The sequence below is a fragment of the Falco biarmicus genome, chromosome 3 (assembly GCF_023638135.1).
Source record: "Falco biarmicus isolate bFalBia1 chromosome 3, bFalBia1.pri, whole genome shotgun sequence".
Lineage (NCBI taxonomy): Eukaryota > Metazoa > Chordata > Aves > Falconiformes > Falconidae > Falco > Falco biarmicus.
This window is the reverse complement of record NC_079290.1, coordinates 15614606-15628668: the sequence shown is the minus strand read 5'-3', so window position 1 is coordinate 15628668 and position 14063 is coordinate 15614606. Positions and strand designations below refer to the sequence as shown.

Below are 14063 nucleotides of genomic sequence, written 5' to 3'. Positions count from 1 at the left end.
AGTATGAAGGGTCTAATCTTAGAGAGTTCAATGGTCCAGTTGGCTACGCCAAAAAAATGACCTATTTCAGAACTTCTTCATAGGCAACTGAGTAGATAGCTCTTAGCAGGCAGTTAGTTCTTATGCTGCCGAAAGTTCAGGGGTAAATGCCAGCAGAAACATCTACTGGGGGTTATTGGTACATTAACATCATTCATAGAATTATAGAATAATTTATGTTGGAAAAGACTTTAAAATCATCAAGTTCAACCATTAACCCACACTGCCAAGTCCCTAAGTGCCATGTCTATACGTCTTTGAAATACCTCCAGGGATGGTCACTCAACCACTTCCCTGGGCAGCCAGTTCCAATGCTTGATAATGTTTTTGGTGAATAATTTTTTCCTAATATCCAATCTAAACCTCTCCTAGCACAACTTGAGGCCTTTTTCTCTCATTCTAGCATCCTTACATCCACTTGTTACTTGGGAGAAGAGACCTACCCCCACCTGTCTACAACCTCCTTTCAGGTAGTTGTAGAGAGCAATAAGGCCCCCTCTGAGCTTCCTTTTCTCCAGACTAAATGACCCCCGTTCCCTCAGCTGGGGGTAGCTAAGTTGGGAATACTGCACCTAGATAATTCAAAACTAATATGGTAATCACTTATTAAAGAACTATTTAGTGCACGGTATAGTTATATGAAGAAAAATATAAAATTCCCAGCCTAAATCAAACAGAATCTTAATCCTATGTGAGGGCTATAAGGACAGGATAAGGGGAAAAAAAAAAAAAGAAAAAAAAAGGGGGGGAGGGAAGAGAATTCAGGTTTATAAAAAGAAACACGTACACAATGAGCTGAAGGTTGTGTTTCTGCACTTCCTGGTCTGGGTGTGAGCAGAAGAGGAAATACCAAAATACCACCAGAAAAACTTATTCCCACAGCATTTCCAACCTGACTGAAACCAGAAAGTTCTGACAGTCGTGCAAAAAAAGGGAGGGGGGGGGAACCTCACAATCGACCCAGTCCCAAGCATCGCACTCATCAGAAAGCCAACAAAATTTCCAAAGCTAGGAGATTTGGGTAGTCTTTGTATTTCCCCTGAGTCCTCATCTGTGTTCTGTATTTTCTGTGGTTCACTGATCGTTGGTGATATTTGGACTCTTCTGCCAACTTTGAGAGGAGCACATTTCTGCTATAGCCAGTTTAATCGCATCTGTGGCCACAGACCACCAAATTCCATGTTAACTGCAAGGCAGGGCACCACGGTCCCGTCTAACCCAGGTGACGGGTTCCTTGTCCTCCCTTTCATTTTTCTGAGGGTCAGTCCCCTGCAATGAGAGTACAAACCTGCGTACACAGCAAGATCTGACATTTCAATGCATAAAATGCCATCTTTTTCAGTGTTGCCCCACGTTAGTAAGCAAAACCGAATAGTTGAAGGCTTGCAGGCAGAAAAGAGTTTGGCCTGGCTGGTCTCATAAAAACCTTCCACTGATACCAAAGAAAACCCTGAAGAAGAGTAGCAGGATCACATTCAAAGGGTTGCGTGGAAAGCTGGCACATCAGGCAATTAGTTTAAAACTTCAGATATGGAAGCTCTGTAAAGACTCTGGAAGATGGCTCCTTCCCTTTATCGGCATAAAAAAAAAAAAAAAAGGAAAGTATTCTGTCCTGCTAAACCCCAAGAATTCAATGTTAAAGTCTCTTCTTGATTGACATACAGTGTTGTACACGAGAATTCAGGACATATTCAATAGTCTAAGGAAAATGAGAGCTGAAGTAGAATTACTGTAGAAAGCTGTTTTTCCTACAGATGTTTCCTAACATCTAAGCAATTTCTGAATCAAACTTTTTTCCCCTAAAATTAGAGAATCGAATCCCTGGAGCAGCTCCAAGGAGCAGCTCAGGAATGTTCAGCGCAACCACAGCCTCCAACTATGGGACAGAACAAAAGTTGCAATAGTGATGATGCTTTAACTTCCACATCTTACTCCAGCAACACTTCCATGGGTGCCAGCAAGGAAAATCTGCTTCAAAAAGGTCTGGAAAGAAGGCTTTTTCTTTTCAAATGCTGGGTCACTAGTTTTGAGACTAGTCAACTCATTGCATGTGTGACCGTGGTTTAAATAAAACCACCTAAGGCGAATAATGCCGTCATAGACTCCCACATCCAAAAATGAAGTTAAAACCTTAGCTAAGCCTCACGTCTGAATGCAGCTTTCCAGTTCATTCAGAGCAGCATAGCACTCAGCATTTTTCCCTCCAACAACAGAAAGCCCCTTTCTGGCCTCCTGGAACATTGCTGCATGAAATACATTGTCACTCCTACTTGCAAACTTATTTAAGAGACAATAGGAGAAATAGCTGGCACATGGATTCCTCTTAAAACCGAAATCTAGATCAACAATAAAACATAAAAGGCCAAGGAAACATGCAGAGACACTCATAAAATTCTCATTTTTCTTTTAAGATTAATTTTTGCTGAGATTGAGGCATTGCAGTTTGCGCAGTGGGGTCCCCATTCTGCAAGTCTTTTCTTACACGAGCTCTTTGTAAAGTCACTGAGGTTGTTTACATAAGTGAAAGTTCCTTACGTGAATAAGGACTCACAGAATCTGGCCTTACACATTTTGCTAAAGTAATGTTTGCCTCGACATTATCTGGGGTGTAAAGCAGCATGGATTTTTAGGAATTAAAAATGGACTTCAGCAGTGGGTTTTTTGCTTTTGTGTTTGGTTGGTTGGGGTTTTTTTTTGTGGGAAAAAAAAAAGTCCTAACTTCAGCTTCACCCATCTGCTTTTTGCAGTTTACTCAGCAGCCACACTGAATGGACGTGCTCAGCCTTTGTCCCAGGCTCAGAGCTGCTCATTACAACCACGCTCAGCCCCAACATGCTGCAACTCACCAGGACGCGGGCAGTCTGAATTCCCATTCCAGGTTTGGTCCTCAAACTTAAGGCCATTATTTCATCTCAGACTAAAACATATTCTTCCACGGGCAGCTGCAAAAGAGCATGTTTCTTCAGGTTTTCTTGCCACAAAATGATAAAATAAAGTGAAATAAAATAATAATAAAGAAGGAAATCCAATGTGCGGCGATCCTCAGAGTTCTGGAGTCTTAAGAGTGTTGATCTGCATCCATAAATGTCCTGACCGGTGAGGAGACACAGGCACTACAACTGGAAAAAGAGCAGGAAGGAAAACCTACCATGTGAGCAAAGTAAAAAAAAAAAAAAAAAAAAAAAAGAAAAAAAAAGGAAAGAAAAAAAAAAAAGAAGGGGGGGTGGGGGGTGGAAAAAGAGAAAGAGAAAAAGGTCTGCTCAGTGGACAGCACTTGGACTGATAGCAGGGATTTCAGGAAATCCAAACACTCAGACAGGAAATCTGAACACTGGATAAACATGCCATAATCTCCGCAGATCGAGCGGCCGCGCTGCGGCTCCCGTTAACCCTTCCCCTGCCGCGGGCAGAGCAGGCGCAGCGGCGGGGGCACAGCCTGCCCGCCCCTCGCTCATCTACACCGTGATGCTTGAGTTACAAAGTGTAGGATTTTCCTCCCCTGCGAAGGCGATGATGTTGCCCCCCCAGCCCACCTGAGCACCTGTGTGCTGCCTGCCTGCCCGATGGTCCTGAATTCGTTTCTACCTGTTTTTTCCCCTCTTTTTTTTCCTTTATAGGGCTGGATGATTTACTCCAGGGCTGGTGCAGCAGGGGTGGGGGGCACCTTAGAAATTAGAGGGAGAGGCTTCTTAAAGGAGCAAGGGAGTTTGGAAACTCTTTTCATGCCATTTTGTCAAGGAGTTGAGGATCAAACTCCACAGTCTCAAAGAAATCAAGGTGAAGCCTGTTTGGTGGCTTGTTTCCGGAATGTAGAATCTGGTCTTTGGGTCTTGTGGTTCACTCCACATAATTTAAAACATTCCTGCTTTTTTTTGGTGTTTGTTTGGGTTTTTTTATTTTTTTTTCATTTGCAGCTTCTTAATTGACTTCTTTATATGACCTACCTTAGTTAACTTATTAGTGTAAAACTCTCAGCTACAAAAGGAGGAAGAAGCCGTAATATGTTATAGAGCTGACCGCTCAGTCCCACAGATGTAATTAATACAACATGAGGGTTGGCCAATTTAAATCCATAGGACTGTGGCACCCCCCCCCCCCCAGAGTTAAGCCCCTGCATGTTGGCAGGGTGGGGACTGCACCCTGTTGTCTGTAGGACAGTTGCAGGCTTCACTGCCTTTCAGAGGTTACTGAACTCCTAAGTTCTCCTAAGGCAAGGGCCCGCTTCCAAAAATGCTTCTTCTCTCTTAAAATTGACTCTTTGGGACAGTCCTGCCTAAAGCAGGTTGGAAAGCAAACATCGTGTCTTTCAATTTTCTGGTTCTTCCAGGACTTCATAACGATTAAAAAAAAAAAAAAAAAGATAAAAATTAGTAGCTTGAATTTCCCTTTGCCATTTGCTGGTGGAAGTAATTAGACACAGAGGTAATATCCACCGACTGGTGCCCTTGCTTAAGGCATTGGCAATTAGCTCATCTGAAATAGCCTTAATGTAAGAAGTCCCACATGCAATATTAACCTGTATCATTATGTTGAGGTACCCACCAGGAACAAATTAGGAGCACTATAGGAAAAGGCTTCCTTCAGCACCTTCTACTACTTACAGTGTATTTCTGCTTATTATTTCAAAGACAGAAGCTCCGGCAAACCAGCATCGGTTACAGCATTCCCTGGAAGTGGCCAGGCTTGGAAATCGTACCTGGTCTACTGGGATAGGTCACGTTGGCCAAGCAATGCCACGGAGAGCCTGGCAGCAGAGCTGGGGTGGAAAACAAGGCTTTTGGGGCATGCCTGCCTCAGGAAATCTCCTCTGGTCTCCAGCCCAGTTCTGAGTCAGGAAAGAGCTTTCAAGTTGGGTCCTCACATTCCCAGTCATTCTCCTACTGCTTTTTAGGATGCATGAGGCCAGTGGTGGAGGCTGGTCCCTACGAGTGTGGCTGGAGCACTGGCGGCCGCATCTGTGCAAATAGCTGGTAGAACAAAGGCTTGACTTTAGAGGCATGAGGTCATTCACCTTGCCGAGCACGTGCTACATGAAACAAGTACCAAATGGTTGCTTGATGATGTCAGGAGGGAACTGGTGGAAAACCAGGGAAAAATTAAAACATGTCAAGGTTGGATTTTTTTTTTTCTTCTTGTTCCATGTACTTTGCCAGTGAGCTATTTCAGTTATTCACTTTTTTCCATAGAAGTTCTGTTGTCACGTTTTTTTTTCACCTTCCCTTCTCTTGTATTTTCCCCTTAGTGCCACACTTTCCAGTAGCAAAAAGAAAGCAAAAATAGAAGAAAATAATAAAGCACTGCTTTTGCTTTTCAGTATAACCAGAAAAAAAGAGAAAATACTCATAAACACTCAAAATATGCATTTTGGAAAAAATAACTTTAAAAAATACCTTTTACCATCGAGAGACTTTTCATTTGAAAACATTCAAGCAGCTCTAGAAAAAAAGGAGCTGGGGAAGTGGAATATAATTTATTACCACTAACATCTGCTGTAAATCAGTTAGAGGTAGGCAAACATTCCCTGCAAGGGCACAGTTAGGTCAAGGTGAGAAGGGATAAAGCAATAATTAAAAAGACCAGCGTCCTCCAGCTACCTTCAATAGGCTGTAAGCACCAGAGCAAGTGCTTGCTGCAAAACTGTGGGGTTTTTTGTCTAGCAAAATTTCAAAGTGGGAAAAACATTCATTGGTGTATTCAATGGAAAACAATCAGTTTATAAAACAGTTCCAACAATTTCCATACAGAACCACAAAAAGTTACACTTTTCTGTTTTTCTAGTTAAAAATGAGTTGAAAAAAGGTTGTGCTTATTATGAAAAGTTTCATTTGATGAGAAATTTCTGTAGAAAAGCTCTACAGAAAGGTGTTATTGTCAGTCTTGGTGAAAGGGAGAACAGGGACAGCATGGTAGGTAGAATAACGAAGCTGACAAAAATAAACCATACAGAAACAGGGAAGAGAGAAAACTTCAAACTCAGGCCAGCAGAGCTATCAAAGCTAAAAAGTGGATAAAGATTCCTTAAAGGGCACAGCAGCTGCAAAAAATCCACCATCACCTGAGAAAAAAAAAGCCAGTGGCCTAATTCAATACAGATGTGAAGATGCTTGCTTTTAAGTTGGAAAAAACCCCTCCACCACATCCACCCTTGATGCACCCACAGCGGCTGAGGTTTCTGCTCACTTGCTTTATATCCCCAGGGTGTAATGTTGTATAGTCCTCAAGCTGATAACGAAATTCTCACCCCTTCCACAAAGAACTCTATAGCTACTGAATTAAGACGAATCAGTTCATTAAAGATTAAAAGGGTTTAGCTATTTATGTGAAAGATAAAGAACATTAAATTATAATTGAGATTGTGAAAAAAATGCTCGAGAAAGAGTTATTATTAACCTACGAGTCTCCAAGCTCTGTTATTTTTCATGTTTCAATGACAAGCCTTGGCATTACAAATAGTTAGGAATTTTTTTTTTTTTTCAGTACAGATTTGAAATAAGGATTGGTCCTTTAATTTTCACCGCCCTACTTACTGGATTTGGAGAAGTCTTCAACAGAATAATTAAAACATTTAGAGAAAGAAATTGCATATCTCAGTTTTGTCATTCTTCACCCTTCAGTCACCTTGTGGCTTTATATCCTTAAAAAAAAGACTTAATATATTCATGTGAAAATAATTTACTTTCCCTTTAGAGCATGGCCAGCCCTGTGTGCTTAGCAATGCCAGACCTCTCACTAGCTACCAGAAACTGGATGCCAGAGAAATTTTGCGACACACTTAAACAAAGTTCCCCATTCACACTGTGACTCTATCTGGATTTACAACAACATACGCTAAAACTTAGCAAATGTTAGAGAAAATGAATAGAAAACAGTAACCAAAAGGATTTCATAAACACTGTCACAACTTACCATAAGCTATAAGTACTATTTTTCTTGCAAAACATCAGGAATTAACAGGTTTAAAGACTTCTTGCTGCTCTACAAAATGTATCTCTTTGTGTATTGGCTTTAAATTCTAACATTTGCATGGAGCTCCCTGCCACCTTTATTACTAGTCCGCTCCTTCCTAAATGAGCAGTCAAGGAGGTTTACTTTTGAGATCAGCATCCCTGCTGGCAATGTTGTGTTAGGAAAAGCACCGAGCCCCCTTCATCCAGCAACAAACCATGTGCTCTTACATTACACAAGAAACGTTGCCACTTGCCCCACTGTTCATTCAGTGAAATACAGCAGGAGCTGTGTTCGAACAGCTTTAACGACTTGTTTGTACATTTATTAAGCAAATAGCACCTCTTGACGTTGCGAAAAGGTCCAGGCATTAGAAACTGCCTTGACAAGAAGCACTTGACCCTTGGTGGTAACTACAGGCTGCACCAATGCGCAGGAAGCTGTGCACATTTCATTTGCAACTGTTTTTATGTTTTTATAGTTTTCATTTTTAATAGGAAAAAACCCCACTGAAACATTTCCTTTTTTGCCTCTCCTTTTTATTCATTCTTTCTTGCTGCAATGGCAAAAAAGGGGAATTTTTTCATAGTCCTCTTTTCTCCCCGCTTTTGTTTTTCCAAGGTGGCATGTGAAAAGAGGAAACCAAAGACATGTCCAAACTATTTTTTTTTAACCAGCTCTGCTCAAAATATGCTGTATAGAAATACAATCAGTAAAGGGTACTGAGGAGAACAGCTGTCACCTAAAGACATCCCCATGGGGTGAGTGTAGCTTGCTGGCTTCATCATTTGCCAGAGTTTGTGGAAAATTCAGATAACGTTCAGAGACAACTATAAGTTGAATTATACACCACAGACACCAGTAGTAATGAAATGCTGCTGTGTGGGGAAATGGCTGAAATTTGAATGTCTGAGTCTTTTTACATCGTTCTCTATAGGTTCCCAGGCTGTCAGTTGTGAGGAAAGGGCTGGGTTAGGACACCTTGGACATGCTGTGAGTGTCACACCAGGCTTGATCTCCCTTTGCCATCAAAGCCTTCCTCAGCTTGCTTTCTAAAAATGAGTGAAAAAAGACGCCTCCTGGGTGTGTTGTCATTAGTTTGTTGCAAAAAATTTAAATGACAAACACAACACATGAATTCCTGACATTAATAAACACTGTGACAAACACCCACATGATCACCAGATTGGTTTAGCAGTTATGGAATTTTTTAAAAAATGAAATGTAAACCCCTCATGATCTGAGTCTTTGGAAGTCATATGAGAAATAATTGTAAGCATTTTTTACAAAGACTAGACACATACATAAAAATTAGTGCTAAAATTCTTGTCATTGCCTTATCACAAGGAGCTGAACATTTAAAAGTATGGATGGGTGCCATAAGACTTGTCATAGACATGTGAGAGTCAACACTGTTACAAATGCTGCAAACTTCATTTGCTACGAGCACGGTATATTTGTATACAGCACAGGCTGTAGGACAGCCGGCCTAGGGAGCTTTAGTGGGATCTGGAAAATGAAAGGCCACAGGAAAAAAAAAAAAAAAAGTTATTTCTAATTCCACATACAGCTTCTGTAAATAAGTGATGATCATTATAGCAACATGTCTACAGCAAGGAAGATAAACTCAAAGCCAAAATTTCCCCCCGACTGTGATCCTTTAGGCCTTTAGATTTTTATGTGTATACGTATGTATGTGTAGTTAAAATCCAAATCCTCTAATGCTGATGAGGAAACAGGACTGAAAAACAAAGCAGAAGGGTGAAATACAAGCATGGCCTGTTATGACCCTGAAGTCTGTAGATGAGAATGAGATGGCCCACCAGAAGATAGAGACTGCTGCAGAAAGGTGGGACTTTTGCAGGAAGAAGCCAGGACAGTGGGGAGCAGGTGGCAGTGTTGCCTCCATTAGGTCCAATGGGTCAGAAAGTGCTGTACCCCATGCTCAGAAGGGCTGCAGCTCCTGTCCTCCACTGCCAATGCAGCTGGGACCATCACTAGAGAGGCCTGATAGCTCTTGAGAAAAACATAGTGGTTAGAGAAGAGACTCATTATTGTCACAGAAAGACTGCAGCCCTTCTCTGAAGGAGGAATGGGCACTGCAGATGTCTTGTTTCCATATTTCTTCCCATCACACCTCTGTTCTGGCTGGTTGTGTTCTGGTTATAGGCTTCTCCTCGGGAGAGGCTCCTTCAGCTCTTCTGCAGGAGGTAGTGGCTGCCCTCATCACACTCTTGCTTGCTGCGAGTCCCTCTGTGAGTGTTTTCTGGCTGAAGCATTCATCCTGGCTCAGTCAGGGTATCTCACTTGCACTCTGATACCGTTATCAGAGGTTACAAACGCTGCAGTATTATGCTGACTGCACATCTGTTTTAAGACTACACAGCACGTCCATGGGGGAAGGTCATATGACACCGAGCATTAATTAATCCTCTGAGTGACTCTTCTTGGGTTAAACATCTTGCTTTCCTACCTTTCACTTGCAGCACACACTGCCTCAGTAGCTTTGTACTTCAGAAGAAGCTACCCATATCTCCTGGTGCTCAGGGCAACCACATAGTAGTGTTTGTCTGGTGCTTCTCATACAAATGAGGGATCATGGCTTTTCCTCACGTGGAGGTCAGATGAGTGATCTGCTATTCAGTCTTTGTTTACTCAGTGACTAAACGCCAGGGGTTTATAACCTATTCCTAGCACCCTAAATCAGCCTTTCTGCTGCCTGGGGCTCAGAACATGCTCTGCCCCAGTGGTGGCCGTAAAGTTTGGTGTGGGTTGCCCCTTCTGATCCCTTTACAGTCCCAGGTAGCAGATTGAGTTGTTAATGAAGATTCAATAAGCAGATTCATGGATAATACTGAATTCAAGATCTTATGCTGGCTTTGGTCAACTCACCCAGACTTCCTTTGAACTGACAAACCCCAGGGCACTTCCAAACTGCTGTCTAGTTGTGTTTTGGCTTCATTCCAACCTGGAGCTGGACCCAGGGATGTGCACTAACCCCACTCCCCTCATATGCTGCCCCACACCTTCTGCTCAGGCAAGATACAGCCTGGGTCTCTCTGACTGCATAGCTGTGCCTCAGGGTGGGGTCCATTTTCTTGTTAGGTGCTTTATGTTGATTGTGTTTGCACTGTCCATAAGGACTGCACCTCGATTTGCAGCTCTGTGCCTGAATTTCTCATGAGTGGTGAACCCATGGTCTTCCCCAGACCAAAGTGTGAGTGGAGGCCGATGCCTCAATGATGTACATGATCAATAGAATAGACTATTCCCGTTAGAAGTGACCTACAATGATTATCTAGTTCAACTGCCTCACCCCTTCAGGGCTGACCAAAAGTTAAAGCATGTTAATAAAGTCATTATTAAACACTGACAGGCCCGGGCACCTCTCTAGGAAGTTTGTTCCAGTATTTGACCACCCTTTTTGTAAAGAAGGATGTGCCCCTCACTACAAGAAAGACTAAGGTGCTGGAGTGTGTCCAGAGAAGGGCAATGGAGCTGGTGAAGGGTCTGGAGCACGAGTCTTATGAGGGGCAGCTGAGGGAACTGGGGTTGTTTACCCTGGAGAAAAGGAGGCTAGGGGGAACTTTATTGTTCCCTACAGCTACCTGAAAGGAGGTCGTAGGCAGGTGGGTGTAGGTATCTTTTCCCAGGTAACAAGTGATAGGACAAAAGGAAACGGCCTCAAGTTGCAGCAGGGAAGGTTTAGGTTGGATATTAGGAAAAAAAAATTCACCAAAATGTTATTAAGCACTGAAACAGGCTGCCCAAGGAAGTGGTTGTGTCACCATCCCTGGAGGTATTTCAGTGCTGTGTAGATGTGGTGCTTAGGGACACGGTTAGTGGTGGACTTGGCAGTGCTAGGTTAATGGATGGACTCAATGACCTTAAAGGTTTTTTCCAACCTAAATGACTCTGTGATTCTATGAGTCCATGAAATGATTTCTAATGTCAAGCCTAATCCTCCCCTGGTGCCACTTTGAACCATTCCCATGAGTCCTATCTCTGGATCCCAGGGAGAAGAGATCAGCACCTCCCTCTCCATGTGTCCTCCTCAGGAAGCTGCGGAGAGACGACGAGGTCAGCCCTCAGCCTTCTGTTCTCCAACCTAAACAAACCCAAAATCTTTAGCTACTCCTCACAGGACAGGCCTTCAAGCCCTTTCACCGGCTTTGTTGCCCTCCTCTGGATGCATTCAAGGACCTTCAGATCCTTCTTAAATTGTGGGGCCCAGAACACACAGGAAAGTATAATGCAAGCTTGAGCCCTAAGCCACCACAGAGGCACAAACACATGTGCCTCAATTCCCTGTGTACAGATGGGGATAATCACAACTTATGACCTTACAACACATGGCTCGGATACGCTACAGGCCACAGGTTGCACGGATGCTTCAGGGATGGGATTTGTAAGGCCTAAGCATGAGCTGTAAGGATGGGATGCTAACATTTCTACTGGCACAACTCTAGTGGTCAGATTGAATTCCTCACTGTGTAAGAGACTAGAGGAAACGTACAAGGCAGGCTGGATGGTATCAGTTTTCCCTCTCTTGCTTCAACACTTTATATTCATTCAATATGAAAGCTTCATTTTGTCTCATAAAATGTACAATAAGTTTAAAAGAAAATAACATTCTTGTCTGGGGGAGCTCCAAATTAAATGATTTCTAAAATGGGCCTGAAATCAAGAGCCACTGCTGTTTGCTGTGTGAAAAAGGAGAGGAATATTAACTTCTGTGGGAGGAAGAGCTGTACCTTAAAAAAACCCCCGTTGCTATTGAACTCAGAGCTGGTATGGAAAGCTCAGATAATTGGAAACACATGTTCCTGGCTGCAGGCATACAGCACATAAACTGCAGAAGAAAAATAATAATAGGAAAGACATACAGTACTTGAAAATACAGTGAGAGAAGTCAACATTTTACAACTTGTTAATAGTGACTACACCTGAAATAGTGTTTTACTTTCCTATTAAGCTTAACATAAATTTATCTGTAGACTTTCCGGTGTACGCCAACTTTATAATAAAACAGAGACCCCAGGTACTTTGGATGATAGTATTACATAAGGAGAATATTTTAGTAAACTATCTGAGCAAAGATGACTCATAATGATACAGATGAATATTTTATTTTAAACACAAAATGTTGTGAATTACTTAGCACCTAAAAATAACACGCCCCCCTTTTAACTTTCAATGAACTGTGTTGACGTTGCAGGAGTTTCTAACTTTTTCAGTACAGCAAATCACCCGTCTTTTGTAGTCTGTTAACTCAAATATCTCTTTTCAGGCCAAAGCTTCAAAACCAAAGCACACATAAACCCCCTCACACCCACACTCCCTTCGCTTTGCAGCTTTTTGTTCCACCTCGCTTCCTTCTTGGGTAGTAAAAATCACAGGAGGAAGGAAAGGCTGTGAAAATCTGCTCAGAAAAATGAAAATTCAGTGTATACTTTAGAACAGTCTATGGCATAGCCACGCTGGGTAAGGGAGCACAGATCGGTCACTTAAAGCCTTGTGGGCAGAGCTGCTGCAAACCTGCCTCTTCCCCATCTTTGCCCTTCAAGTTTCTTCCCATCCCTGATGGATTTGTGGATATATGTTTCTCTGTCCTTGAATCATCCCTGATTTTCCCTCCCTCTCTTAGCAGTGGTGAATTTTGCAGCTCTCAGATGTCTGTGCACTGGCCCAGTTGTGGTCTAGACCAGTCCTAGTCACCTCTGGGCTGGCATAGCCTGTGTACCAAGGGTGTCTTGGGCAGTTTTGGTCACTGAAACCTAGATTTGTCTGTGTATGTGCTGGCTTTCAAAGATCTGAAAGCACATCTCTGTCTGAAAAGCCATTTCACTGTCAAATTTCAAGTTCTTCTAATGGAGGGAAGGAGTGAAGTTCCATGAACAAGGCCCCCACAGTGCTGTAACGTGGGGGCGGGGAGAGGGGGTGGAAAAGGAGCTTTCCCTGCAGCTTCATCATCTCAAATGACTCAAGCTTTTAAACTTCCAGAAAGAAATAATTATTTCAAATAGATCATCATCCTGACACAGCCAGCTAAGGTAGAAAACGTGGCAGGAATAGATACAGTTAAATTAACTCATTTTTCTCAGAGTTTTGGTATGATGGAGGCTATTTTAGTAATTGATGGTGCTTCCTGCAAAGGATTGTCATCCAAAGGCCACTGGAGTCAACAGGAAACTTTCCCTCAGCTTCTGTGATCTTCAGGTCAGACTTCTGAATCATTTGGTGCCCTGCCTTATATTAATGACAAATACAACACATACAGTGCATCAAAAGCCAATTCTAGCTCTGCATCTCAGGATTAGAGTATTCTTGTGTTTCACGTGCTTTATTTCCTCACTTCACTAATGACGCTCAGCTTCTCTTCATCATGGGCCACCTTAACTATAGAGTTTAATGTTTTTTCATCTGCTAGAAGCCAGGTAAATTATCTCATCTGAAAAAAAATGGAAGGATCTTTAAGAGGTCAGACAGAAATAGATGTTGTATGCTGTGGGATCAAACCCTGCAAAATGACCAGGGTGTATTTTATTCCAGTAAGAGCAGAAACTTATTCCCACGCCTACAGGTGTTTTCCAGCTTTTCTGTGATGAGCTCCACATCTCAATAAAGAAATTGCCTCATGGGCACTTATCCTCCCAGTCGTTGTGTAACAACCCTGTGGCAATTTACATTACATGGAAAACCATACTGTAAAAGCATTTGTGCCTCTTTTTAAGAGGTCTTTAGAGGAATATGGGTATTGACCTTCCTGTAAAAGTTGACCATGGTTTCTGCTTTTGCTGTTTATCTCATCTCTTCTCCTTCCCTTGGCTCTGTTCCTCTCAACTGAAGTTCAGGACGAAAGCCAGCATACTGCAGGCACAGTGAGCTCACCAGTGCACTGTGGACCACAGCTAAGGAATCTCCATCCCAGTCCTTTTCTAGTGTGAAGCTTCAGTGTGACATGCAAAGTGCTAAGGATCACAGATCATATTTAATAAGCAAAATAAAAGAAAGGCAAGTCAACACGCCCAGTGATTACTTAAGAGAGAGCTTTACCGCCAAGTATAACACCTCTCCGT

At 42.5% G+C, this 14063-nt stretch overlaps 1 protein-coding gene across 4 annotated transcripts in view; it reads right to left on the bottom strand.

Moving 5' to 3' along the window:
* The window catches only part of ASAP1 (ArfGAP with SH3 domain, ankyrin repeat and PH domain 1), a 161957-nt gene extending 158790 nt beyond the window's left edge, over positions 1-3167 (bottom strand). For 3 of the 4 annotated variants that reach the window (XM_056330385.1, XM_056330388.1, XM_056330387.1), the window contains exon 1: positions 2886-3167. The gene's annotated coding sequence lies outside the window, so the exon portion shown is untranslated. The remainder of the gene's footprint in view (positions 1-2885) is intronic. The other variant, XM_056330386.1, reaches the window with a different exon arrangement.
* Positions 3168-14063: the final 10896 nt, after the last annotated feature.